The 27,054-nt window shown below is 40.2% G+C and overlaps 1 long non-coding RNA gene across 1 annotated transcript in view; it reads left to right on the top strand.

Moving 5' to 3' along the window:
• LOC125341849 overlaps window positions 1-4,561 on the top strand; it is a 343,076-nt gene extending 338,515 nt beyond the window's left edge. Inside the window, exon 3 of the long non-coding RNA XR_007209096.1 lies at window positions 4,338-4,561. This is a non-coding gene — a long non-coding RNA (uncharacterized LOC125341849). The remainder of the gene's footprint in view (window positions 1-4,337) is intronic.
• The last annotated feature ends 22,493 nt before the right edge of the window (window positions 4,562-27,054 follow it).

Raw genomic sequence — 27,054 nt, forward strand, 5'->3', positions numbered from 1 at the left:
CAGTGGCCATTTGATGGATAGAAGTTTCATGCAGATTCTTCGGTGTAATTTAAAGTCCTGCAGTGATTTGTTTCTTTCCTTGTTCATAACAATCCCAGTTTGAATTGTCATATATCAGACATATGAGGGCAGTTGGAAAAAAAATCCTCATTTGTTAAAGCTCCTTTCCCCAGCTCCTATCACCCTAATCAAAATTGACAATTTGAGCAAATGTTATTAAAGGAATAAATAGATAAATAATATTTCTTGGCATATCTAAAACTCTTCTGGAGATTTCATTGAAATAAAAGATACTTTCTTTTCCTTCATGTATAAATCAGTGTTCAAGAAATTTGGGTCAACTGGCTTTCTACCTAGTCAACTGGCAAGTTGCTTTTCATTTCTGCTTATAAAACCACATACAGCCTTACTTACTAACTGAAAATCCCACATTAGTAAACGTTAGCCCTATTTTCTTGTCATATTAATAAAGAGATCAGCTAAATATTCAAAACAGAATAGTTTCAATTAACATTGTGATATGTTGCATTTACATAGTCAGGTTACTGTATGATTGCAATTGTCCAACCCATAGAATATATTATCAGATCTCCAGTCTAGACTATTATAAGATACATTCATATACAGGAAATGCCTAGAATGTTTAAATCATTCTTCTCCATATTTTCAATCTAGCATGTCACATAATCATGAATATTTGTTGTGATCTTGTCTACCCAGACACCTGCTGCTGTAAAATAGCTTCCCCATAAATGTCAAGTAATGTAAAATTGAATGCCTATATTTAAATAGATTTTAACAGATAATAAAACTCTTGAGATTAAAATGGTTTCATTCAGGGAGGCAGACAATTCTTTCCACGGTGTGCAATTTGTGTGTCACGTTATGTAAAATACAATTTTTAAAATACTGTCTTTAAAAAGAAGCACAAATGAAAAGTGTCTATTGAATTAAACAAGAAAAAAAACCTGAGAAAGGAAGCGAGGAGCTTGTGTTCTCAACTGGGGTTCTCACTGGAAATGGGAAAGAGAATGACAAGGTACAAACTTACATTTTCTACACATGGCTCTGATACGATCTGCTTTTCGAGAATGCTTGGGAGAGTTACTCCAGAGATTCGAGCTATCAAAATCCAAACAAGTTTTACTCACTGGCTCACCTTCCTTCATTTAAAACAAAACATAAGAATTAGAGAATTCTGATACCCTATTAGACACCCTAGTATACGAAGCATAAAAGAAAATTGCATTTCCACTTACAGGTTTGCCTGTGGCCCTTTATTTCCAAACACCTCGACATATCACAGATTACAGTCGGTTGAACGGCACTGAAAGATGCAGCCCGTCTCTTGACATTACAGCGACTGACACTCTTTGAGTCACGAAATATTGAAATGAATGTGTAAAATTAGATCTCTGGCAAAGACTACCTTTTTTTTTTTGGAAGACTGTTTTAGGCTAATACATATTCAGTAGTCTTTCCATGAGGGGTGGGGCGTAGCAAAGGCAGGGGTAAGAACTCCAAGGCCGTGGCCAAAACATAGTTCAAGCACCAGAGCAAACAGGCCCTGTGCACAGGAGGCTGACAGATTCCACAGGAGGGAGCCAACAAGGAGAGATGCCAGTGCTTCCAAGAAAGTCAACCAAGAACTCGCCCAAAGCAAAGTTGGGTTCATTGAGTTATGCAAAATAATAATAATAATAATAATAATAATAATAATAAAAGACTCCACAGGAAAGGAGCAGTTTAGGGTCTTGAAAAAAAAAAGTTCTCCCAGGATTCAAGCCCAAATTGGGTGATTGGAAGGAAGGTTCAAGATATTCTACAACTAGGGAGGGAATTCTTTGGTTTGAGGGGCGGGGGGCGGGGGGGGGGAGCCTACCCTGATTTAGCAAGAAGGGAACGTGTAGCTCCTGCTAACATTGAATTCATGTTGAGCTTATTTGTTGCGTAAAATATGAAATGAAGTCATCCCCAGGATCTTCTTTCTTTTTTTTTTTGCATTTTCTTTTATTTTTTTTCTCAAATTTTTATTATCAAACTGATGTACAGAGAGGTTACAGTATCATACGTTGGGCATTGGATACATTTCTTGTACTGTTTGTTGCCTTGTCCCTCATGCTCCCCTCCCTCCCCCCCCTTCCCTCCCCCCCCCAGGTGTTCAGTTCACTTACACCAAACAGTTTTGCAAGTATTGCTTTTGTAGTTATTTCTCTTTTTTTACCCTGTGTCTCTCAAATTTGGTATTCCCTTTGAATTTCCTACTTCCAATACCAGTAAACACGGTTTCCAATATACTCAGATAAGATTACAGAGATAGTGTAGGTACAACCATAGGAAGGTGATACAAGAACATCATCAATAATAGAAACTACACATACACATAGGACGTTGAAAGTAGTTACAACTGTGATATATCAATTGTTTCCATAACATGGAGTTCATTTCACTTAGCATCATCTTATGTGTTCCTAAGGGTATAGCTATTGGGCCTTGTGATGCTCTGCTATGGCTTGCCTAAACCTGTACTAATTATTCCCAATAAGGGAGGCCATAGAGTCCATGTTTCTTTGGGTCTGGCTCACTTCACTTAGTATAACTTTTTCCAAGTCCTTCCATTTCCTTACAAATGGAACAATGTCATTCTTTCTGATAGAGGCATAAAATTCCATTGTGTATATGTACCACATTTTCCTGCAGGATCTTCTTTCTTATAGCCAATTGTTCAGGCACTGTTGAAATCATTTCTATGATCTGCTGTTATTTTGTGTCCTAACAATGGGTCTACATGCCTTAGAGACTTTATACTTTGGGTGTATCAGGTTATATTCTAGTCTTAAATTACACGACAATAATGTTTCGATGAGCATTTTATTTCCAATATTCCTGTGTTAGTATGTCCCTTATATGAATAAATGGTCATCTGAGAGAGCTAGCTTTTACTTATGTTGAGTTTTCCTTTTGCTTTCTTTCCTTCTATTTTTTTTTTAGCTATATTGATGTACAAATAAGTTTTGATAGTTCCATTTTGGCTATTTGGGGGAGGTTGTTTTAATTTTTTTATTTGATACAGTGTAAATACATACATGGTTTAAAAGCCCTCTTGACTTTTTGGATCTAGTATTGAATGCTATGAATGTTCCATAAAGAGAGATTTTGGTTGCATCGCATACATTTCCTCGCCGTCTTTTTCTTCTTCAACTCAAAATGTTTTCTAATTTCTCCTGTGCCTATTTCTTTGATTCTTGCATTTTTCATCAGAACTCTGTAATTTTCACTGTTTATTATAAGCAGAGTTATTTGGTCTAATGTGAAAATGAACCCTGCAGTGCTTGAACCACCTAGAAGGCCAACTGCTCTTATGAATCTATAGCACCTGTCACAAGTCACTCTAAAGTGCTGTGCAGTGAATAGCTTGGGCCCTTGTGGCATAATTGGAAAGGTACTTTGAGATTTAGGAAAATTGGAAATTATGGTGCCTTCACCAGATTCTTGTTATTTCTAGTCCTTAACTCCTCTTCCCTCCCTTCCACTTCCTCCTCCTCCTCCATTATCTCTCCACTCTGTGATCCTCTATTATGCAAATTCTAATAACAATGTCTTCCTTAAACTTCCATGCTCCCAACTTGAGTTAAGTAGGGTAGTGAAGGAGCTCAAGGATTTAACTGAGTCCCCCCCCCCAAAAAAAAAAAATAAATCTACTTAACTTTCTCCATTTGGGGCAATCTTTGTACTTACCGCATTTGTTTATTGTTATCCTGCACTGTAAAATCATCAGTTTTGTAAATAGTCACAACTCTTGCTAGTTTTGTATAGAAATCGCACTGTCAAATCTATGGAAATGCTTTGTAAATGATCAAATTCCATATCATCACTATGTGTTTTGCTGTCACTTGAGGCAATTTAGCAGTTGAGTGCTATAGAATAGAGGACGGGTATTTTTTTTTCACATGAGCATTATAAATTATATTTAAGTGTGGTACCTTAAAGAAATGACTGGGAACACATTGTATGTACGATAGGAATAGATAGAAAAGAAGAAAAATAGCATTTTTGCGAAGTTTCTGCTGTGTTACATGACGAAGACGCATCTTAGAAAGCCAGACTGGTTTCCTTTGTATGTTTTCTTCTGGTCACTCATTATTGTCATGCCTGTATTATTTTTATTATTTTTACTCCATGAAACAAAGTCTGCAATGATTTGTTATTTTCCTACTTCTCCAGTAGAAATACCCATTTAATTTTCTGTGAAGAGAGGACAACATTACAGTTTTTGCTTGAGGAATACTTGTTTCTGCATAACGGCATTATTGGAGACCTTTCTGTTTGTGTTGTAGGTATCGGACGTTTGGGGATACCACACGGAATAGCTTCTTATAAGGTAAGAGAACCTTTTCCCCACCCTTATTTTCATGTGTTTAGAAATACTGACACAAAACACAGTGAGAAAGTTCTTCTGTTAAGCTATTCCCAGTGTAAACGGCGTGAGAAACATCACATTCTGAAACAAGTATGCTAAAAACAACGGAGAACCGTCTCTTCCCGCATCTTCCAATGCCATCACCTCAAGCATTAGAATTCTGAGATTGAAGTCTTGTTCTCAGTGTGGTTTATCTTGTGACAGAACGGTGCATTTCCATACTGTGCACTCTAAATGTGATTTAGTGTGTTAATCTCATGAAGAACCAAGTCCAGGTGGCTCACATCTGAAAACCTAGCACCTCAGGAGGCTGAGATCTGAAAGTCGGTGGATCAAGGCTAGCTTGGGCAGAAAACAATGAGACTTGGTCTCCAATTATCTAATAAAACACTAAGTTAGAGGCAAGGGTCAAATGGTAGACTATGTCACGTGAGTCAACAAGCTGATTGAGTCCAAGGCTGAGTATGAGATGTGATACTGGACAGGGAAACAAAAGCGACAATAAGAAGGAAGGAAATGCAAAGCGAACTAAAAATGTGTGTCTCTATCTATCATCTATCTATCTATCTATCTCTTATAAAGATATTCCCATACAAACGCATCGAGACAGTGATAGGAAGGCTAGCATGAAAAGGAATGTTTGAGCAACCGCAGCTTTCCCACATTGGGTATACAATGAAGGATGTGAATAGGAAATGGGTTAACTGGAAGGTCATAAAGGTCAAGATACAAACAGGTCCATCTCACCAGAGCATGCTTACCTGCCCTCTTGGAGCCCATTCTGTCTGTCTGGCCAGAGTACAGTAGTCCAGTCCCAATGGGAGGAAAGGAGGCCAGCACGAAAACAAGGGCTGAAAGGCGACATTCATCCTGAAGTCATCACAATTGCTTTAGTCAGTTCAGTCAGGCAATCAGCCTGTTCTTGGGGTGGAGGCGGAGCTGTGTGTGATTTCTCTGAGTTGCCTCAGTTGGATAAATGATGGCCATACGATATTGTGTTCCTATCTGCGTAATCACAAAATATTTCTTTTTGTGTTTATTCTTACGCATAGTAAATTAAATGTTTATTTAGCCCACATAAAACAATTTCTCTTGTGGAAACAGAAAAATAAATGTAAATAACTAAAAAGCAAGCTGAATATCCATGAACTACCATAGGAGGCTTCATGAAAACAAACAAAAACCTCCACATTTATACAGGTGCTGATTGTCTTAGGGAGGCCTTTTATGTACCCTTAAGACAAATATGTCACATTTGTAGAGTAATAGGCAAATTAGTAGATGAGAGAAACTTCAATCTGGCACCTTTTTACTTAAATTGAAAAACTTTTTTTTAAATCTCTTTATAATCTACTTCAATAAGTTATTCAATATATTTCTGAAGATAGATGGGTTAGAATATGTGCCTAATAGATGAAGATTGCCATCTAAATTATCATTATTTCCTTCCATCTGCTTTACAACATTTTTGAATGGCTTCCGCTTTGTAAATTAGGTGTTCATGTATATATATACATATATATGCATATATGTGTTTTAACCGTGTGGAACATTGGAATTGCAATCGATGATGAGAAGATTCTGTACATTCCCCAAGGATTCTTTGCTGTAATGAAATGTCTCCTGTGCTATGCACTATACACAAAATGATATCTTTATGTATCAGCTGTTAAGTTTTAAATAAAGACCTAAGAGTCAACGGGAAGAAATATACAAAGGCAAATACTTTTTTTCTCTTTTTTTTATTATAAAACTGATGTACAGAGAGGTTACAGTTTCATACGTTAGGCATTGGATACATTTCTTGTACTGTTTGTTACCTTGTCCCTCATACCTCCCTCCCCCCTCATTCTTACCCTTTCCCCCCCGAGGTGTTCAGTTCACTTACACCAAACAGTTTTGCAAGTATTGCTTTTGTAGTTGTTTGTATTTTTTTACCCTGTGTCTCTCAATTTTGGTATTCCCTTTCAATTTCCTAGTTCTAATACCAGTATACACGGTTTCCAATATACTCCGATAAGATTACAGAGATAGTGTAGATACAATCACAAGAAGGTGATACAAGAACATCATCGATAGTAGAAGCTACAGATACACATGGGATGTTGAAAGTAGTTACAACTGTGATATAACAATCATTTCCATAAAATGGAATTCATTTCACTTAGCATTATCTTATGTGATCATAAAGGTATAGCTATATTGGGCTCTTGTGATGCTCTGCTGTGACTTGCCTAAACCTGTGCTAATTATTCCCAATAAGGGAGACCATAGAGTCCATGTTTCTTTGGGTCTGGCTCACTTCACTTAGTATAATTTTTTCCAAGTCCTTCCATTTCCTTAAGAATGGGGCAATGTCATTCTTTCTGATAGAGGCATAAAATTCCATTGTGTATATGTACCACATTTTCCTGATCCATTCGTCTACTGAGGGGCATCTGGGTTGGTTCCAGATTCTCACTATGACAAATTGCGCTGCAATGAACATTGTTGTGCTGGTGGCTTTACTGTGATTTTGTTTGTGGTTTTTTGGATAAATACCCAAAAGTGGGGTTACTGGGTCATAGGGGAGTTCTACATTTAGCCTTCTGAGGAATCTCCATACTGCTTGAAAGGCAAATACTTTTTAACACTGTGTTCTTTCATTGCTACTGAACTCTTAGGTATGTGATGTATAATAGTCTTGGTGTTTCATTCCCTGCTACATCTACTCCGCAGGGCATAAATGCACACTTACATAGGGCCAGATACACACAACGTTTCACAAATTGCAAGCAAATGCTATAAAGTGTGTGTTCTCCTATGCACATCAGATTAATTCCAGATTTTATTCATTGTAGTTTATTTTTAATCCAAGAAGTTTGATGTGGAAACATATTGTCAACACTCTCATGTTATTACCTCAAGGTCATCGAGTTAAAATAAGTTTAATAATAGATACCGTATTTATCATTTTATTTCATCTAAATTTAAAGGTATTTGTTTGGATGGTTATTTTTGCCAGTGTTGGATATACTCAAATTATAACAAACTAGGAATGATTCTGGTGTAGCAGTCACTATGATGTAGGATTACTGGGAATTTTGAATCATCAGTTTGGGGGCTTTGGTCCCTCTTGTGGATATGTAAATAAAAGTGTTAAATTCAGTAAATTAAATGAAACTCACATGTATATGTTCAGTGATGTGTCAGCTAAGAGACACGTGCCTAATTTTCATGGTGATTCATGAATTGTTCTGTCAGCACTGTCTCCAGTGAACTTACACCTCCCCATACATCTCATTTTACTCTGGGTCTTGACATTATTCTCTCTTCTTATTTCTTAAGTGTATTATCATGCGCCATTTCTTAAAATACAGCAACCAGGTAATAATGGTGTGGAGAATGGGTCTTCAAACAACTGCTTGTGAGACTCCGACATACTTTTTAATGCTGAGGGTTTTTCTTTCCCCCTGCTATTTACTTTTCTACTGCTGATGAATAATGAAACAAAAAAAAAGTCCTCAGTCATTATTGATGAGTATAAAAAATACATAAAAGCAACATTTCTGATGATGTTTGCTTATTTGATCATTTTATTGTGGGATCCTGGAAATAAATGCAACAGGAAGCTGGAGATGTAGGTTCTGACACCCCTTGGGGGGCTGGGTCCTCTCTCTCTGCCAAGTACAGAGTTACGTAGGAGGAAGGCAAAGTAGGAATATATAGGGTGCCAGGGAAAAGGAGGAAAGCCTTTTAGCTATTGGCAAGTTGCTAGAAACTCCCTAACCGGGTTCTGGCTTTCCTGATGGGGTTTGGTGGGATCTCTGTTTTAGGGCTCTTTTGGGCAAAGTCTCAGATGTGCTGTCATCTGGTTGGGTCCTCAGGGGGTTGCTTCCACCAATGCTTTCCTCATTTGCCAAGGTCTCAAGGAAGAGGAAGAGAAGTGGGGGGGGGGGGGGTGGTTACCTTCACTGCCAGGGCTGGGGTCCCTCTCTCCCGTTATCTGCCTATTCTCTCCCCGACCCTCTACACCAGCTCATCATCGAGTATCTGCTTAAGGAACAGGAGACCTGGAGTCTAAAAGAAAAAAAAAAGTTATTTACTTGTTTATCCTTTTCATGCCCTTCTTCTCCCTTACTCTAGCCGCTGAGATAATACTTGCTATTCTATCAATCACCCTGCCGTAGCAAACAGAGAGGAAATGTTTCCATTTGCAGGCATAATTGTTTTCCGAGGTGTCCTCCTATCTTGGGTGGTTTTAACAACAGGATGCAAGCATCTCGCTGTAGTGGCCTCAAAGGTGAAATCTGAGCTCTGGCCAGTGGCTGGATTTAGCATCTGTAGCCATAGCTGGGGTTGACAAATGGTTGTTTTACATTTCTGCTTATCTCAGGGAGGGAGACTGGTGCCCAGAGGGAAATGGAAAGAGTCTGAAAAGCCGTCAGCCACATTTCTCCACTGACTTCTACAAAGATGCCCTGTGTGGTGTGTGTGTGTGTGTGTGTGTGTGTGTGTGTGTGTGTGCGCGCGTGTGCGTGTTAAAACCAGTCAGCGTGGCTTTAGTTTTCAGAGCCTCCCAGTGTTCTTATTCAAAAACCGGCTTTAATCTCTGGAGCTAGTGTAGAAAGCTAATGTTCTCGTCATGTTTATCTTCTCATCCACCCGATTTATTTTGTGGTTCTTCCTCCCTTTAATAGCAGGTAGAAAATGAGATTACGCGTGTCACTTAATAATTGTTCATCCAAAGCGATGTCACCCAACACGAACAAAAGTTTCTTGGAATTCATTAGTTTTGACAGTTCTACCACAGTGTTTGGAAAATATAGAGGATATGGTCATTGTTGCCCTGAATCTAAACTCTACGCTTGTCAATCAGCTTGGAGGATTTGTTTTTTTTTTTTTTTTCTTTTCGATCATATGTTGAAGGGAGCGTTTAGAATCCAGGTTCACTGTCAGTTAATCATATCCTGAAAGAAACTTCTGGGAACTCTGCTAATATATTTGACCCCATGAAAAAGTCCAGGGGCACAGGTTGAGAAGGATTGGGGAGTGCCGTAGCATGTGGATTGCTGAGCCGATTCACGGTGGGAGAGCCTTCCCCTGCCTCCCTCCTTTCTTTTTTTTTTTTTTTTTTTTTTTTGGCCAGTCCTGGGCCTTGGACTCAGGGCCTGAACACTGTCCCTGGCTTCTTCCTGCTCAAGGCTAGCACTCTGCCACGTGAGCCACAGCGCCGCTTCTGGCCGTTTTTTCTGTATATGTGGTGCTGGGGAATCGAACCTAGGGCCTCGTGTATCCGAGGCAGGCACTCTTGCCACTAGGCTATATCCCCAGCCCCACCTCCCTCCTTTCTTGCTCAAGCCTATTTTAAGATGTCCAGTCAGATCGTGGGTTCTAGTATCACTGCCTGATCTTAATATGAGCAACTGGTTAGGAAGGATACTGATCATGGAGAGCCCAGTTGACTTGCCCCGAATGCCTGTTTTGACATGTTTGGTGATTTCAGCAATCTGTGGCTTTGATGGCTTCCAGGATCTGAAGAATTCTTCTCCTGTACCGTCGAGGAGAAAGCAGCTGCTTTACGAATGGTTTTCCCTTTGGCTTTATTTCTTTTTTATTCCCAGGTTCTACTAATGGGACAAAGTTTTCTGCTAAGTTTTATGATTAGATCTGCACTGATTTTCTTCTATTTCATTCGTCATGAATACAGGGTATAGAAGTGGACCCAAACGCATCTATCTTCCAGAGAGAAGGCAGACAGATAGCCAAAGATCCATTGCTTATCACTACGCATTTATTTACACAGTTATTCGCTCACATATTTCTTTTTTTTTTTTTTTTGGACAGTCCTGGGCCTTGGACTCAGGGCCTGAGCACTGTCCCTGGCTTCTTCTTGCTCAAGGCTAGCACTCTACCACTTGAGCCACAGCGCCACTTCTGTTCGTTTCTATATATGCGGTGCTGGAGAATCGAACCCAGGGCTTCATGTATACGAGGCGAGCTCTCTTGCCACTAGGCCATATTCCCAGCCCTTGCTCACATAGTTCTTGAGGATCTATTCTTAACAGAATAGAAAGGACCGTGTCTGTGGAAACTCCTCAGCTCATTCTCCATATTCAGCACTTTTCTAGCTCCGTGGCGTTCCTTCCCAGCCCCGAGGAGGTGATCGTGTGTGGCATGCAGACACAATATTTCTGTTCTGAGTGGGGTGAGATTGATCCAGGTCGGCTTGTGGGAGACACACATCTGCCAATAGCTTGGCCACTGCTTTCTCTTTTTGTCCCTATTCAAAAGAAGCCTGGGATTGTGTTGCTGACTGCCAGCAAGTCGGTGACATACTTAGTTCTCCTCACCCCATCCATCCATGTAAATGTGCAAGACGTTCGCTGCTCCTCCCTATGCCGGGGCATCTCTGGGTTTGCCTTGGGAAGGCTCAGGGCCACCAAGTGATCTGTCTCCATGGGTGACTGTAGCAAAGGACCACAGAGTAGACTCAGAGGTCTGCTCACAGTGACGTGGGAAAGAGCTCCCTGCAGAGAGTCTCCCTTCCACGGCAAGTCCGTGCCTCCCTTCCCAGCTCATCTGTGTCACCCACCATTTATCTAAACTCTGGGTGGGAGAGGTGCTGGCCTGACCCCACCCAAGGGTGAAGAGGTGGGGTGATTTTCATGGATGGCCGTGAGGCCTTTTGTTAAAGGTATTAAATACCTTTTCAGTCTTCAAGGAAGCATCCTGAAGTGATCATGAATGAGAAAAGCAAGAAAGAAGGCTGTCTCCCAAGATGTGAAACGTGTATGAAATGAGAACCCTGAGTGGAAATGGGCATTGCTGCACAGTTCGGTTTGTTCACTTTTGTCTGACTTGGCGATGTGACAGTAGTGACCAGAGATGCTAGGCACAACAACAAGCTGGGCCGTTGTTCACCACCTTGCATTGATAAAGCGGTATCGGCAGGCACGAAGGCGGGAGCGTGACTCCCAGGACACATCATGAAACAGCTAGGGATAGACAAGAAAGACAGTTACATGACACATGAAGGAAGGTGTCCTGGTTACTATTGTGGTACTAAAACCTTAAGAAATAGTATTGGGGGACTGGGGATATGACCTAGTGGTAGAGTGCTTGCCTCTTATTCATGAAGCCCTGGGTTCGATTCCTCAACACCACATATATAGAAAATGACCAGAAGTGGCGCTGTGGCTCAAGTAGTAGACTGCTAGCCTTGAGCAAAAAGAAGCCAGGGACAGTGCTCAGGCCCTGAGTTCAAGCCCCAACACTGGCAAAAAGAAAAGAAATAGTATTGGGGAAAACGCTTAAAGTTTAGGACAAAATATTTATTTTGCTTCACAGAAGAAAGCCCCGGTATTCAATTATTAGCAGCAGAATGCTTTAGAGTCCAGTTCATCACGCCCCAGCAGTCTAAAGACACATCGCTGCCAAAGTTCTGAGCCAGGGCCTTCTGTACTGACCTCCAGACCATTTCTTGACTCTGCTCTAATAAGGGCCACGAAAAGCTCACAACTCATTTCACCTATCAACTCCATCTTCCCCGAGGCTTTCCAAATAGTTCGTTACAAGCTGCGTCGGTCCATACTTTCCTCCCAATCACGGATGGGCAACTTCATGAACAAACTAAGAGCAAGAGGTAATGTGTACTAGAAATTAATCTCAAAAATCTAAATCATCTAAAAATTTCATGGAGATAATATTTGAGACCATCCTTGAAGAAGGGTGTTTTGACGGGTGGAAATTGGAATAGGGATATTTTACATGCATAGGGTAATTCTAATAGAAACCTAGAGGTGGGATTTGTGTAATCTATTGAGATATATAAACATTCCTGAATGATCAGAAGGCCGTAAGCATATATAAAAGCTAAGTTTGGACATATATTCTGGAATTACCAAGTGTTTTGATTGAATGTGAAAATAACTTGGTAAGGCTGTGGTTTTCCCTCTGCTGTTTTGCCTATTGATATGGTCATAAAAGTCTCTAAAATGGCATTCATGGGGGCTGGGAAGGTGGCCTAGTGGCGGAGTGCTTGCCTAGCATGCATGAAGCCCTGGGTTCGGTTCCTCAGTACCACATTATCAGAAAAAGCCAGAAGTGGTGCTGTGGCTCAAGTGGCAGAACACTAGCCTTGAGTATAAGAAGTTCAGGCACAATGCCCAGGCCCTAAGTTCAAGCCCCAGGACTGGCAAAAAGAACAAACAAAAAAAAAGCATTAAATAAAATAGCATGCACAAAACCAGGGCTTAGAGAATGCAGCTGATTGAAATAAGGAAACAAAACACTGAAACTTCATCTAATGTTGATTTTAATACATAATACTAAAGTAATGAGCTTCTTAGTAGATGGTGAGTGAGTTGATCAGGCACAAGCATTTGATCTGTATGAATAATACAGATGAATGAATGAATAGTAAACCATCCTTGCAGAAATGTGGACATCTCGGGCTGGGGATATGGCCTAGTGGCAAGAGTGCTTGCCTCGTATACATGAGGTCCTGGGTTCAATTCCCCAGCACCCCATATACAGAAAACGGCCAGAAGCGGCGCTGTGGCTCAAGTGGCAGAGTGCTAGCCTTGAGCAAAAAGAAGCCAGGGACGGTGCTCAGTCCCCGAGTCCAAGCCCCAGGACTGGCCAAAAAAGAAAGAAAAGAAATGTGGACATCTCATGTTAGGTAAGAAGGAAAATGAGCCCCTCTCCCCTCTAGCTCTCAGTGAATGCGTGTTTACTTATTGCTGTTTGTGGATGCATACGTCATAATCTCCAGCTTTAACTACTGAAGCATCACAAAGTGAATTCATGTCTTACTAAAAAGAATTGACTGGCCTAGGGAAAGTGCTCAAATGACCAGTCAGAAACACAGGTCCCTGAGTTCAAACCCCAGTACACATATATGTTTAAAAAAAAAAAAGAAAAAGAAAAACAGTCCACTCACAGAAGCCTGAACAAGCAAACAAGAAAAGACAGCGATGCCACTACTTTAATTACAGAATATTTGCCCTTATTATGTGGGTGACCATAATTTTTGTTACATGAATATTATAATTATTTTATGGTCAGCAACATCACAAGGACAAGTAATCACGATTAATCTGCTTAAAGTTGGTCGGAATGCAATTACGAAGAAGGAACTGTGGGCTGGTTGCTGGTGGCTCACACCTGAAACACTAGCTACTCAGGAGGCTGAGTCCTGAGGATTGAGGTTCAAAGCCAGCCAGGGCAGGAACGTCCATGAGACTTTTACCATCAGTTAAACCAGCCAAAAAGCCAGAAGTGAAGGGTTGGCTCGAGTGGTAGAGCACTTGCTTTGAGCATAAAAGCTCAGGGAGAGCATCTGGGCCCTGAGTTCAAACCCCATTACTGGAAAAAAAAAATAAAAAGAGAAGAGAAACGACTGCATTCACAAATGTGCACGATTCTTGGTAACATGCATTAGTGACTATACTTAGCAGAGGGTTAAAAGTTCAGGTCTCATTTTATCTTCATCTTGCTGTCCGGGCATCGGTAGATTGTATTGAATTGTCACGGTCATGCTTGGAGTGTATGGAACTCAGTACAGGGTTATGAATACGCGCGCTGAAATACATTGGCGCTGTGGTCGCATTCGCTCTGGAGATGTGAGCAGGTGTCAGCGTTTTGAAAGGAGATGTGTGGAGATGTTGGGCCTTCTGGGGCTGATCGGAGACCGAGAGAGCAGTGGGTAGTTGTGTCATGAGCTCTGCCATCATCTGGAATTGCCACAATTGCGGGGGTAAAGGAAGTAGCATTTACAGAAAATCAGAGTTGACCCGGGCCGGGCACCGATGTCAGAGCAGAGGGACTTGGAAGGCTTGATTGACTGGGGCCTCTCTATATGGATGGGGCATGAAGCCAGACAAGAAGACTGAATCAGTGCCTTCTCTTTATTTTTTTTTTTAACAGATTTATCCAATAGCTAGTTTCCTCATTTTTTTTTACACTGAACTTCTTGATTAGAATCAGCAGTGGAAGCAATCTCTGAAAAAGCAGAGATTGTACAGAGCAACCTGACCTTTGTTTTTATTAATATCCTTCCCAAGAGGGACTAGAGCAGCTTTGCTTTTAACGTGGTTGTATGTCCATTTTCCTGTACGTTTTCCTTTTTATTGTAAACATATATGACAACATATACCGGGCCATCTGCATATACAAATAATCAAACTGCCTAAGGCATAGTATATACAGGGCTTGTCACTCAACAATTAACTGAAAGTGTTAGCAAAATGAATACCAGAATGTGGAAATCTATTTTGTCTGGGGCAGAGGCATAAAGTAAGGTGGGTGAATGGAGAGAGTAATAGTATCTCATCTAAATATACTCATAATACTGTGTGTGTGTGTGTGTGCGCGCGCGTGAGTGTGTGTGTGTGTGTGTGTGTGTGTGTGTGAAATGGGATCATACAACTCCGAGAAGTTGAGAGAGATCAGGGAGAATGATAGAAGGGGCGGCACTGATGAAAATGCATTGTTCTCACAAATTGACACATTGAATTGAAACCCCCTTGTAAAATTACATAAAGAGAGTAAGCAAGATTAACCATAACCACAATAATAAAAATAATCCATTGTAAAATTTGAGATGTACAATAAATGTGTAGCTTGTTTTACATTTTGTATACCAGTCTCTTACGCTGAAACATATTTAAAATCTCACAGTCATAGCTAATGCCTTGAAAAGTATTCTCCATGTACTCATGTATTTTATTAATTTATGGTTGACATAATTATTTTATACTAGACAGATGGAATAGTTTAAATGTTTTAACACAAAACTAATTATAAACTTGATTTCTTCCTGTTGTATATCTTGCAGGTTGGGCTGATAATTAATATGTGCATACAAAGTAATATTTTCATGTGTAACTAGGATCGACCCTACAGTATTTTGCGGTAAAGTTTCCTTTCACAAATTCCTGTTCAAAATTAATAGCTCTTTTATCATCAGGAAATAAGTGATAGTAATTATTGTGGCTGTGGTACTGCCTGCCCAGGTTATTCTTAATATGGAACTGATTGGAATCAGTGAGCATTCAATGATCTCTTTGGCCTTTGGCATGAATGGGGCCTCTACAAGTTAAGAATATGGTGATTGCTGTTTCTCTCACCATTCTACCTTTGAGAGAGCTTGAAGTGAAGCGTGTGACTCCTCCGCTGAAAAATGGCAGATGTCTGGCGTATTTCCAGAAATAGAATTTTCTAGAATGTCTTCCATCTTTATTCCTGTAAATTTATTATTATAAAAGACCTAAGAGAAATTGTAAATATGTATACTATATACACACAGACACACACCTGTGTGTGTGTATATACACATGTATATTTATGTATATGTATACATATATATACATGTGTGTATATATACGTGTATATTATATATATACTTATACATATAAATAGTTTTTGGCTGGACTTGCCTAATGGGATGGCTCTCTGCCACTCATGACATACCTTCATCTGGGACTTTTGCTTGTTATTTTAGTCATAGACTCTCACAGAGTTTCAGGTGTACAAACATATCAAATTAATACCTAGAAAATGTGAAAGCTGATATGATATTACAAGAATCCCATATCACACACAGACCTACTGTAGAAAATATGCAACTAGTAGCTATAATTCTTTTCAAATTTCTTAAAAAGCTGCAAGTATTATGTCCCAATTTTTAAGAGAGAAAATGGTGCTCCCCTTATATTTAAAAGCCACTCATGTGAACATAAAAGGCATTTGGAGAACAGCTTTCCTGGTGATGTTGGCATCATTGTTGGCATTGTAATTGTTACTGGTGTGTGTGTGTGTGTGTGTGTGTGCACGCATGTGTGCATGTGTGAGGGTGTAGGGGTGTGTATCTATCTGCACGTGGCTAGAAGGTCCATGTAAACTAACCCCAATAATCTGAGTAGCTAAGGAATTCTTACTGAACTTCCAGGGGGATTCTTGGATTTTTTTGTTACCTACAGATTATTCTTCATCAAATTTTAATGAGCCACCATGACGAATTGTGTCCTGTATTCAACTTAGTTTAACTGATATTTAATTGTTAGAATGATACCAACAACTATACCTTTTCGAGATGACTTTAAGAGATCCAGAAGTCGAGCTTTGCACTATGTTCCTGGGGGGCTGGGCTCTTCAGCGACCGAGTGCTGATCCTGCCGTTTCAGGTTTACTTGGGGGATGAATTTTGCAGAGAGAAGCTTTTCCATAAAATATTGAGATCTGCATTATGTCAAGATTGCTTTACATCCATTTTTTTCTTTATAATTTAGTTTATTTGATCTGAAAACCACAACCTGATAAAATGTCAGTGAATGGAATCTCGGTGATAGGGAAACAGAAGGAAACCATTTGTCTAAATTATACCTCCGGCAAAGAGACCAAACCTTTCTGCAAATTTATCTATTTGGAAACATTTACTTAATATACTCTAAAAAAAACCTATGCTGGAAACTATTTGTTCTAATATAAAATATTTTTAAATCACTGTATTTAATTTTCTTTCAAAGTCTGAAAGTTAAATGGCGAACAATAATTGAGATCTGTAATAGGATGGGTTTCGGTCTTGCCTAGTACATCCAGTTCTGAAATTCACACTGATAACTCTCTACATCTCCTTCCTTTCCATCAGGAATTGTGCTTAGCATGTTTAGTTAGGACATTTAAATATTGACTATCTTTATTTCTTGCTCTGCTGTAATTTACAATCTAATTATTGCATGAATGGGTTATTTCTAATGGCAGAAATCAATAGGAACCCTTTCCATTTATGAGATTGAGATAACATAATTTAAACTAAGCAATAATTCCATAATGGTGGAGGCACCGAATCATCTCCTAGGCTGATAACACAGACAGGCATTTTAGCATTAAAAGAGTGCTAGGTGCTTTGGGAGGAAATCAAGAAATAGAGAAGGAAAGAATAGGCATTGTACCTTTTTGATGGTTATTTTGCAAATGGAGTCTCCTGTGCTTTCCTTCCTGGGCTGGCTTGGAATTGTGATCCTCTAGGTCTCAGCACTTCCAAGGAGACCGAATTACAAAATGTCAGTAGGAGATAAGAGGCAAGCCTGGGTGGCTGTTTAGGCTTACCCCTTTCTACTTTGGGTTTCTTGGCAAGACATTGGCTCCAGGAGCCAACTTGCAGTTTGCTTTGTCTTAAGAGATAGACCGAGCCCAGAACCTGGGCCCCACTTTCTAACAAGGTCTTCAGCTAGCAGGACTTGCATTACTCCTGACCTGTGAAAGGCTAAAGAAGCCCTCAGGTAGGGAAGCGATGTTTTTCCAAACCTCCCACCTATTAACAAAAAATAAAGAAGAAACAAATTTGAAGGAAATTGGGGGGGAAATGTAGGGAAGATCACTTACTTCAAAATTACTCTGCTCATTATGAACATACACCCTACCTATTATCTATGGAGGATAAGACTAAATATCAAAAGATGAAACATGCCAAATAACAATAGAAGAGATTTATAAATGTGGTTTTACATGGGACATAAATATGATTTTAAATAAGACAATGTCAACCGAAACAAAAAAAGCAAGGTAATCTTTTTACATTCTTGTAGAATGGGACAAAAGAAGAAGAGAAAAAGGACAGGAGTAGGAGAATAAGTTGTTTATACATGTTCTAAACACAACTGGTGTGTAAATAATGGGCTTGTGAGAATGAAATAATTTGGTATTTTCTGCACTGAATAATAGGTAGACTTTTCACTAGCTCTTTACCTGGAGAAATCAAATCCCTGCAAGATTCCTTCTTCTATGTAAGATAATTCTTAATTTCCTCTGTGTATCTTACACACACACACACACACACACACGCGCGCGCGCATATACAACTATTAACATATTCTCAGACACCTCGTAGGTGCTCAGAAAGGGTTAGTTGTTTCTCTGAGTGGCTCAGTAAATGAGTGAAACGAAGGATAATACGAAGAACTAAGGTGATTCGTTGGTTACCATGTTTGGGACTGAGTTGACCAGCGAAGCTGTGGAAGAGTGTGGGGTTGCTTTGTACCCTTCCTCTCCTCTCTCTCCTCTCTCTACTGTGTGCACTTTGCATAATGGATCACAATCTTGACTCTCTTGGCAACTTTGCCCTCTTTAAACTGCTGCCAGCCACACCCTGGGCGGTGTCTTCAGGGATTTGGTAATGGCTTTATTGCTCTTAAGACAAGCCAGAGGCCATAGCTATTGGGCTCTTGTAATCCTCTGCTGTGACTAGCCTAAACCTGTGCTAATTCTTCCCTATGAGGGAGACCATAGAGGCCATGTTTCTTTGGGTCTGGCTCACTTCACTTAGTATAATTTTTTCCAAGTCCTTCCATTTCCTTACGAATGACACTAAGTGAAATGAACTCCATGTTACGGAAACGACTGTCATATCACTGTTGTAATTACTTTCAACGTGCTATGTGTAACCGTAGCTTCTATTATTGATGATCCTCTTGTATCCCCTTCCTGTGGTTGTACCTGCACTATCTCCGTATCTTATCTGAGTACATTGGAAACCATGTATACTGGTATTAGAACTAGGAAACTAAAAGGGAATACCAAAATCGAGAGACACAGGGTAAAAAAAGACAAACGACTACAAAAGCAATACTTGCAAAACTGTTTGGTGTAAATGAACTGAACAACTCAAGGGGGGAAAGGGGAAGGGGGAGGGGGAGGGGGGAATGAGGGAGGAGGTAACACACAGTACAAGAAATGTATCCAATGCCTAACTATGAAACTGTAACCTCTCTGTACCTCAGTTTGACAATAAAAAAAAAAAAAAGACAAGCCAGAAGGAAAGGTCCTCTATCACGCTGCTTCTGGGACTGCACTTCATTTTAGTTCCCATCTCTCCGTGTTCAAAACACTCTTCTCCCAATGAACGTATTTTGGGTGAGTCAAGAGTAATATGATTTTAAATTAAAGTTGAAGCAGCAAACACAGTATCTTCAGAAGCGTTTGAGGTAATGAAGTTGTTTCCTTTACTGCGAATTTCATTTGAACCCTCCCAATTATCATGTGCATTGACAATCTAATTAAGGCTTTACGCTGACTTGCCGTTAATTTTTAATGTTACGTTGTTTAGTGCAGTGTATAATTTGGTGTTGAATCTTTTAGTAGAACACAGCTTGGTCACTGTCTACCTTCATCCACTCAAAGCATGGATATGTATGTGTGTGTGTGTGTGTATATATATATATATATATATATATACATATACATATACATATATACATATACATACATACATATACATATACATATATACATACACACATAAATATATATTTGCCAGTCCTGGGGCTTGGACTCAGGGCCTGGGCACTGTCCCTGGATTCTTTTTGCTCAAGGCTAGCACTCTACCACTTGAGGCACAGTGTCACTCTGGCTTTTCTATATGTGTGGTTCTGTGGAATCGAACCCAGGGCTTCATGTATACGAGGCAAGCACTCTACCACTTGGCCATATTCCCAGCAGCAAACATAATATTTTTAATGAGCTAACACCTCTTTCTCTCAACCCTACTCATATTGCTTTATGCAATGTATATAGGAGCATGGATTGATTAAATGTCTAGAATTTCTACATATGGAAGTCCACATTCACAAAGGCTAACAAATCAAATGACTTGAATAGTTCTTCTCTTAGGTTTAGGAGAGCAATGACACACTATCTAAGCTGGAAGTAAATTTTGTTCTAAGATGACTTATATCTGTGGAATCTGGTTATTAATCGAGTGATGTTACGGGCATGTAACCACTCTCAAGAAGACAGAATATTTCAAAGAAGATTATATGCTTTCAAAGAAGAATAACTTAGATATTATAGGGGTTCACTTAAATCCATGGGAGAATGTTTTCTTCCAGGGTGCTTACGCTGATGTTTGCAAATGGGCCAGTCACTCTTTTTGCCCCTGGCATATGTCTGTTCTGGATTTCTCTGCACCCGATTGAGAATTATAATTAGAGTTTAGCTGCACTCTCATGAATATTCAATCGCTCCCTAAAAAGAATTAACTTGAGCCCTAGATCAATTATATGGAAGTTGATAAACTCCTTTAGCAAGTGTGATATTTTCAGGGAACAAATTCAGGGATGAGAGAAATGTCATTTCCTTTATATTTTTTCCCCTACAATTCAAATTAGTCATTTTATGTGATAACAGAAAAATTAATGGAGTCCAGTCTCTCTTTCTCTCTCCCTCTCTCTCTCTCTCTCCCTCCCTCTCTCTCTCTCTCCTAACACATTTTAGGTTAAACTCTACCACACAGCTGGCTTTCATGTGTTTTCTCTGCCCTGTTCTTTTGCGTGGGATGGCATTAAAGGCCATGGAACAGGCAACGACGTCACCCTTCCATCTGAGATGTGACTCACTTGCAGGGGCTTCGCCTTGTCTTATCCAGTCATCCAAGTTCACACTTGCTGCCGTCACAAACTCCGTTCCCACCGGGTCTCTCTGACATCCCTCCTGTCGTCCCGCGAGTCACTGTCCAGGCTGGCATGAGGAGCAGGGGTGTCAGGTTTCCTGGAGGCCCCTTTGGGACCCTGGGACCTTCTGCGCTGTGACCACCACACTCACGTGAGACGCTATGGCAGCTTAGGGCCACGGGCTGGGATTACAGAAGGCTACATGGCCCAGTGGCCACCTTTGCTCTTACGTCTTGAGTGTGAGGAAATGGTGTTTGCGTGCCAGCCAAGAAGCGAAGCATACCACCCAAGGCCTAGTCTCTCTCTGTATGAAAATATTCTTTACCTGTTAGCCAGGTGCCTGTGTAATCTTAGCTACCTGAGAGGCTGAGATCCAAGGATCGCCACTTGTAGCCTGCCTGTAGTGGCAGGAAAGTCTGTGAAAGTGTTCCCTCCCACGAACCACCAGAGAACAGGCCCTGGGTTCAAGCCCCATGACCTGCAATAAACCAACTGAAACACGTGAAGCTGCCAGTTGCCAGTGTTTTCAATTGTTATTAGACAGGTGATATACAGTGACATAAGTCAGGCAGAGAGTTCTTTTCTTTATGGACAGTGGCATCCCTTCCCTCACTCTCTCCCAGTTTTTCCCTACTACCCCACCACAAGTCGTATAGCTGATTACCAACAGGGTGACTAATGAGTGCGTTGCTGCATTTGTTTACCCTTTGTCCCTCCATTTCTGTCCCCCCCCCACACCTTTCCAAAGACAGATAAACAAATGGGACAAGAAGAACAGTAAACAAAACAAAACAAAACAAAAACCACCAAGTCATAGTCTTGCATAAGGGCAAGCTGTGATCTTTGGGTGCCTCCCTAGCTTGTCCTGTCCTTAATTCATCCTTCTCCTCCCCACCCAGGGGGCACCCCTCCCCGGGGTCTCTGATCAATAACTTCTCCCTTGGCCTCCATTCTGTTTATCCAGGAACAACGCAAATGTATTAGGAATGATATTCCTCAGGATACTTTCCACGAAGCTTTCACAGCTACTTCGGTAGTGAGATGAAGATTCATACACATCATCCATTGCACACTTGCTCTGGAAATCCCCAGCACTTGGTCGACACTGAAGGTGGAACTTGTCTGAAGGTCTCGAACAGCTTCTCCAGGTTTGGGAGGCCGGGTTTGGGACTCTGGGAGGCACCTGGATACTCAAGGCCTCAGGTGCACAGAGCGAGGGTGCTAGCTGGTTAGCAGTGATTTCAAGTTCACCCAAATCGGAGATTTCCTCGCAAGCTGTGAGAACGCAGCAGCGTGAGTCTCCACTGCCAGCAGCCTTCGGTGCCTTGCCCATGAGTCTGGGAAAGATTCTACCTACGCCTCCAAGAGAAGTTCAGGAGCTCTTCAACAAGTCCTGTAGGAAATCAGAGGAAGAAAGTGAAAGAATGACAAGAGAGCTATCCTATTAGGAGGTGTGTATATATATATATATATATATATATATATATATATATATATAATATATTTATATATAAATAATAAATATATACTATATATTAAATATTTATATTTATCTTGTGCTGAATAAAATTAAAACAATCATATTTATACTTCTGTGATGGAACATTTGTTTTCGTTTAGATTAATAACATGAGTATCCAAAGGTCGGGTTAGTTATTTTTGAATGGTTTCTGTTGGCATTTTATTTTTGAGAAGGATCAGTATATTTATGGCGCTTAACTAATGTACACATTCTCTCTAACAAATAGGGTGATAAAGCAAACATAAAGTTACATGGTTCAGCACAAGGTCCAAATTTAATATCTGTTCGTTGCATGGAAGTTAAATGTGAGACTACTGTGTTTATTTGGAAAAGTAATAACATAAGTGCAAACTATATTTAAATTTAGAGAACTATTATTTTTCACAAAGCAAAAGGAAATAGAAACAACCAGATTACAGAAGTAGGTAGATTAGATTGAATACGTATTAATATTTTTGAGCCCCATATAATTCTCTAGCACAGTATTCTTGAACTTAGAAGAATGGATGTGGGTGGGTTGTTGACTTGTTCTATATTTCATAATCTTTGGAAGAATATGTGCAACTAATTACCATGCTCAGAAAGAAAACCACTCGCATGGAAAATGAAATAAAAAATGCACATTTATTTCTGCTCTAATAGCACAATAAGGGGTTTACATATCATTTTTCTAACGACGTGAATTTTACATTCTTGAGAGCTCACATTCCTCATGTGTTAGGTTGCTTATTTTTGAATGCCATTGTTTTGAATGTTTTTTAAAAGTAGAAACATATTTTATTTCCCACGTTTAAATTGTCGTACATGGTTTCTCAATTTGTATTGTATCAGTGCTAGTCTCTCATTTTATACTGCGTCAGTAGACTGTTGAACCTTTTCTCTTCTTCATCACTAATTGGTGGTGACTGATTCGAGGCAGTACTGAGTTTCCTTTAAATGGAAAAGACTTCTTTGCCAGCGCAAAGATAGACAGGATTCAGTCTGGAACTTGAAAGTGTGAATTCATAGAGGAAATAAAAATTAGAATCATCACAGGTCATCATTAAAAAAAAAAAAAAACACAAAAAACTGGCACAGGGTGAAGAAGGTGACCAAACTAGCTTGGGCTACGTGGCGTGACCTTGCCTCAAAAGCACAGGAACTTCCCTGGTGTTTATGCCTCTCTCTGGTCATCCTCGCTGCTCAGGAGGCTGAGATCTGAGGATCAAGGTTGGAAGCCAGCCCAGGCAGGAAAGTCCATGGGACTTGTATCTCCAATTAAGCACCCCAAATTTGGAAGTGGAGCTGCAGTTCAAGTGGTAGAGCTCTAGTCTTGATTAAAAAACAACAACAACAACAACAACAACAAAAACTCTTGGAGAGCACCTAGTCCTTGAGCTCAAAACATAGGACTTGCGTATGTGCACACACACACACACACACACACACACACACACACACACACACAAATACATGCTCACATGACCGTGTGTGTGTATGTATTTTTAAATAGAGTACATTGGACTCAAATATTACATCCTATGAAGCATTGCTGTTTCTTCAAACCACTCTTTGTAGCAATGTGATCATTTTATATAAATGCAGAAGCTAAGTGTAAATACTGCTTATCCTGGTGATTAGAAGATACTTAATAGATGATGTTCTTAAATGATAACTGCAAATACTTATTGTTTTAATTGCTGACAACTAGTTTAATAGGACTGATTTCTTTTACATTGATTTTATATCTGAAAGCCTTGCTAAAATTCAGGTTATTTGTTCTAGGTGTTACATAATTTTTTTTAATGTGAAGTACTTGCAATTTTCTATGTAGAAAATTGTGATCAGTAAAGAAAAGGTTGTTTTCATTCTTGTTTTCTGATGTGTAAGAATTTTCTTCCTTTGACTGCTCTACCAGAACTGCTAGTATAATTTGAATGAGAGTTATGAGAAGGATTCTTTGGCTTGTTCCTTTCTATAGGGTAAATTATATGAGAAGCCACATTTTGAAGGACTGAATCTTGGAGTCTTCGTTGGATTGCTAACAGTCCTCAGGCATCCAGTTGTTACAAAGGCCTGTAGCCTGCAAATACCCCCGCACAGTTAGGAGACAGGCCAGAGAGGAAAGAAAGAACAGAAACAATACCAACAAACCAATCCAGCTCCAATGGAGAGCTGGCTTGGGACGCCATGGTGATGGGACACAAGCCAGGAGGCAGGACACAGGACACCAAGACAGAGACATGTGGCATGGCATCATGGCGTTTGAGCTGGCCTGATCCTAAATAAGGTCAGTTCGGTAGGCAAGGTCACAGGAACCTCTGAGTCCCAGCCACTTGACTGACAGGTTTAGTAACCTATAGGCCAAGTGCCCACCCCTGTCTCCGGGGATTCAGGAACACTCATCACCTGGGGGCAGGACTTCCCTTCCTCTAAGCACACCTATGAAGGCAAGATGCCAGATAGCACAACTCACCATGTAGCCAGTGATGGCGCTGGGCAGATGTGACCTCCTTATGTCACCATGGCTAAAGAATCACTCAAGGGTTTGGCCCCAAGTGATTATGTTCACTCTAGTGTTTCTTACTTGTTTGGTTGGTTTTCCTTCTTCTTTTCTTGTCTTCCTTTTCTCTTTATTTGAGTTTTGGTTTAAGAAATTTCCACTTATTCACCTGCCCTCAAGTCGCTAATTTCCTTTCCTTCTGTTTCTGCCCTCTTCCTTCCCTCTTCCTCTTGGCTTTGGCTGTCCTGAATTTACTGATGAACTCTACATCATTCTGCTTTCTAGTATTAGCTTTTGCATTCGGTTCATTCTTTAAAATTTTTGTATTTACTGAACTTTGTGACAATTGCTCATCTAAGGTTAACAGGACGCCAGAATCTCCTTAACTAATCTTTGTTATATTCGTTATATATTTACTTATCACGTAAGTCCAATTCTTCTGCCATTGTTTGTTTGGCTCTATTGATTTTTTTTCTGTGTATTTCCAGTGTATGACTTGTGTTTGGCTTCATTTACTTTTGTTTTGTTTTCATGTCATGTCTTGTAATTTTTTTTTTTTGAGGTGATTGAAAGCTCCACCACTTTCCAGGCAGCGGCTGATTGTATCCTTCTTTCCATGGGGGCTTTGGTGTGGAGAATGGATTTCTTCTGTCCTCGCGTAGGGTTACAGCTACCGTTTATTGTTGCTCTGGTTCCCCTCGGGGCCTCACATATCTTATCTCAACTTCCTCCAATGACACGGACGCGTGCACGGGCACCGCTTTTCCAGGGCATAGCTCCTGATGCCTTTCCCATCCTCAGTTTTAGTACTGGGGCTCGCTGTTTCCAATCATTGTTTGCTAGATTTGCTGGGGACTGGGGACGGGCAGAGTAATTCCACTGTCATTCAGATTCCATCTCACACATTTCCCCCCTGGAACTCAGGAGGGAACACTCTCTGTATCCCTCATCTCCTACCAGCTATCTCTCTGTGATCAACAGGTACTTATCCAACTCCTGCTGATCCTGCAGGAATAGAGAGAATTCTGTCTCCTTTTCCAGTCAGCAGTCATTTTCATCAGTGCCCTCAAGTAGCTATTCTTCCTCCTACAAATGAACATTTTCCATGTAAGAGATAACTAAGCAGGCCCGGTGAATTGTGCCCTAGCCCAGTTATTTCCATCAGTGCTTCCTCGGAATTCTCCTTGATTATGTGTCTAAGTATTCTTTGGGGAAAGAATATTGCAGCACCATCTAAACTCCTTATGCCTCTTTGACCTGGTGTCACTGGGTGTAGGAATACCAGATATTGAGAAACTTAAACAACGGGAATGGATCACAATTTGGGAGGCTGGAAGTCTGGTGTTGTTGGCAGGATTGGGTTATGGTGTCATTCACTCTAGTGTCATCCACTTTGCCTATCAATGATAAATACTTCTTTCCCTGTGTTTCTGTCTAAAGATTACAAAAATATATGCTGTTAGGACTTCTCTTTCACCACCCTGTCCAAATGTTATTTATTGGCTGCCGTGTTGGAGCTCCAAAACACCCAATTAGTCTCATTTCATAAGTGGAACAAAGGCTATCATGATATGGGAAGCCAAATTAGAGTGTATCTTTAATTCTCCAGTGTGCCTATATCATGTCAGTGAAAGCCAGGTATCCCTAACCACTGGTCGTCATACATTGCTCTCCCCAGAGCTCTGAGTTTATTACATGCTGGAAGCTCTTCATATGTTGTTTCACTTAATCTTCATACCAACTATATTAATAGGCCACAAGAAAAGGAGGCTTCTAGACACTAAGACATTTGCTCAGAGTTTCATATAGAATGAACATAGTAGATGAGTTTTGAGCCAAAAAAAAGCATTGCTTCACACCCTAAATATTTAATAACAGCATTTTTTCTGTCTCTTGAGAAGTAAATGTCATCTTCAAAAAGTCATATGCTTGTAGATGAAAAATAAAGCCTAGATTCCACTTTTGGAGTCTCTTGGTCACCCTATTAGAAGATAGCCTTGGTTCATTTGATCAGTTACATGAGAAAAAAATGACTAACTTTTGAAATCTCTCTTTGGTCCACCTTTATGCTGATCACCTGCAAATAAGTTCTCATCAATATAAATATAACATGCTTGTTATCTGAAATATATTCACATTCAATTCTTAGATATGAGCTGGCTAGTCAGCATGTCATTGTGGGGTGAATGAAGTTTTCTCA

This window comes from Perognathus longimembris, chromosome 25 (genome assembly GCF_023159225.1).
Source record: "Perognathus longimembris pacificus isolate PPM17 chromosome 25, ASM2315922v1, whole genome shotgun sequence".
Classification (NCBI taxonomy): Eukaryota; Metazoa; Chordata; class Mammalia; order Rodentia; family Heteromyidae; genus Perognathus; species Perognathus longimembris.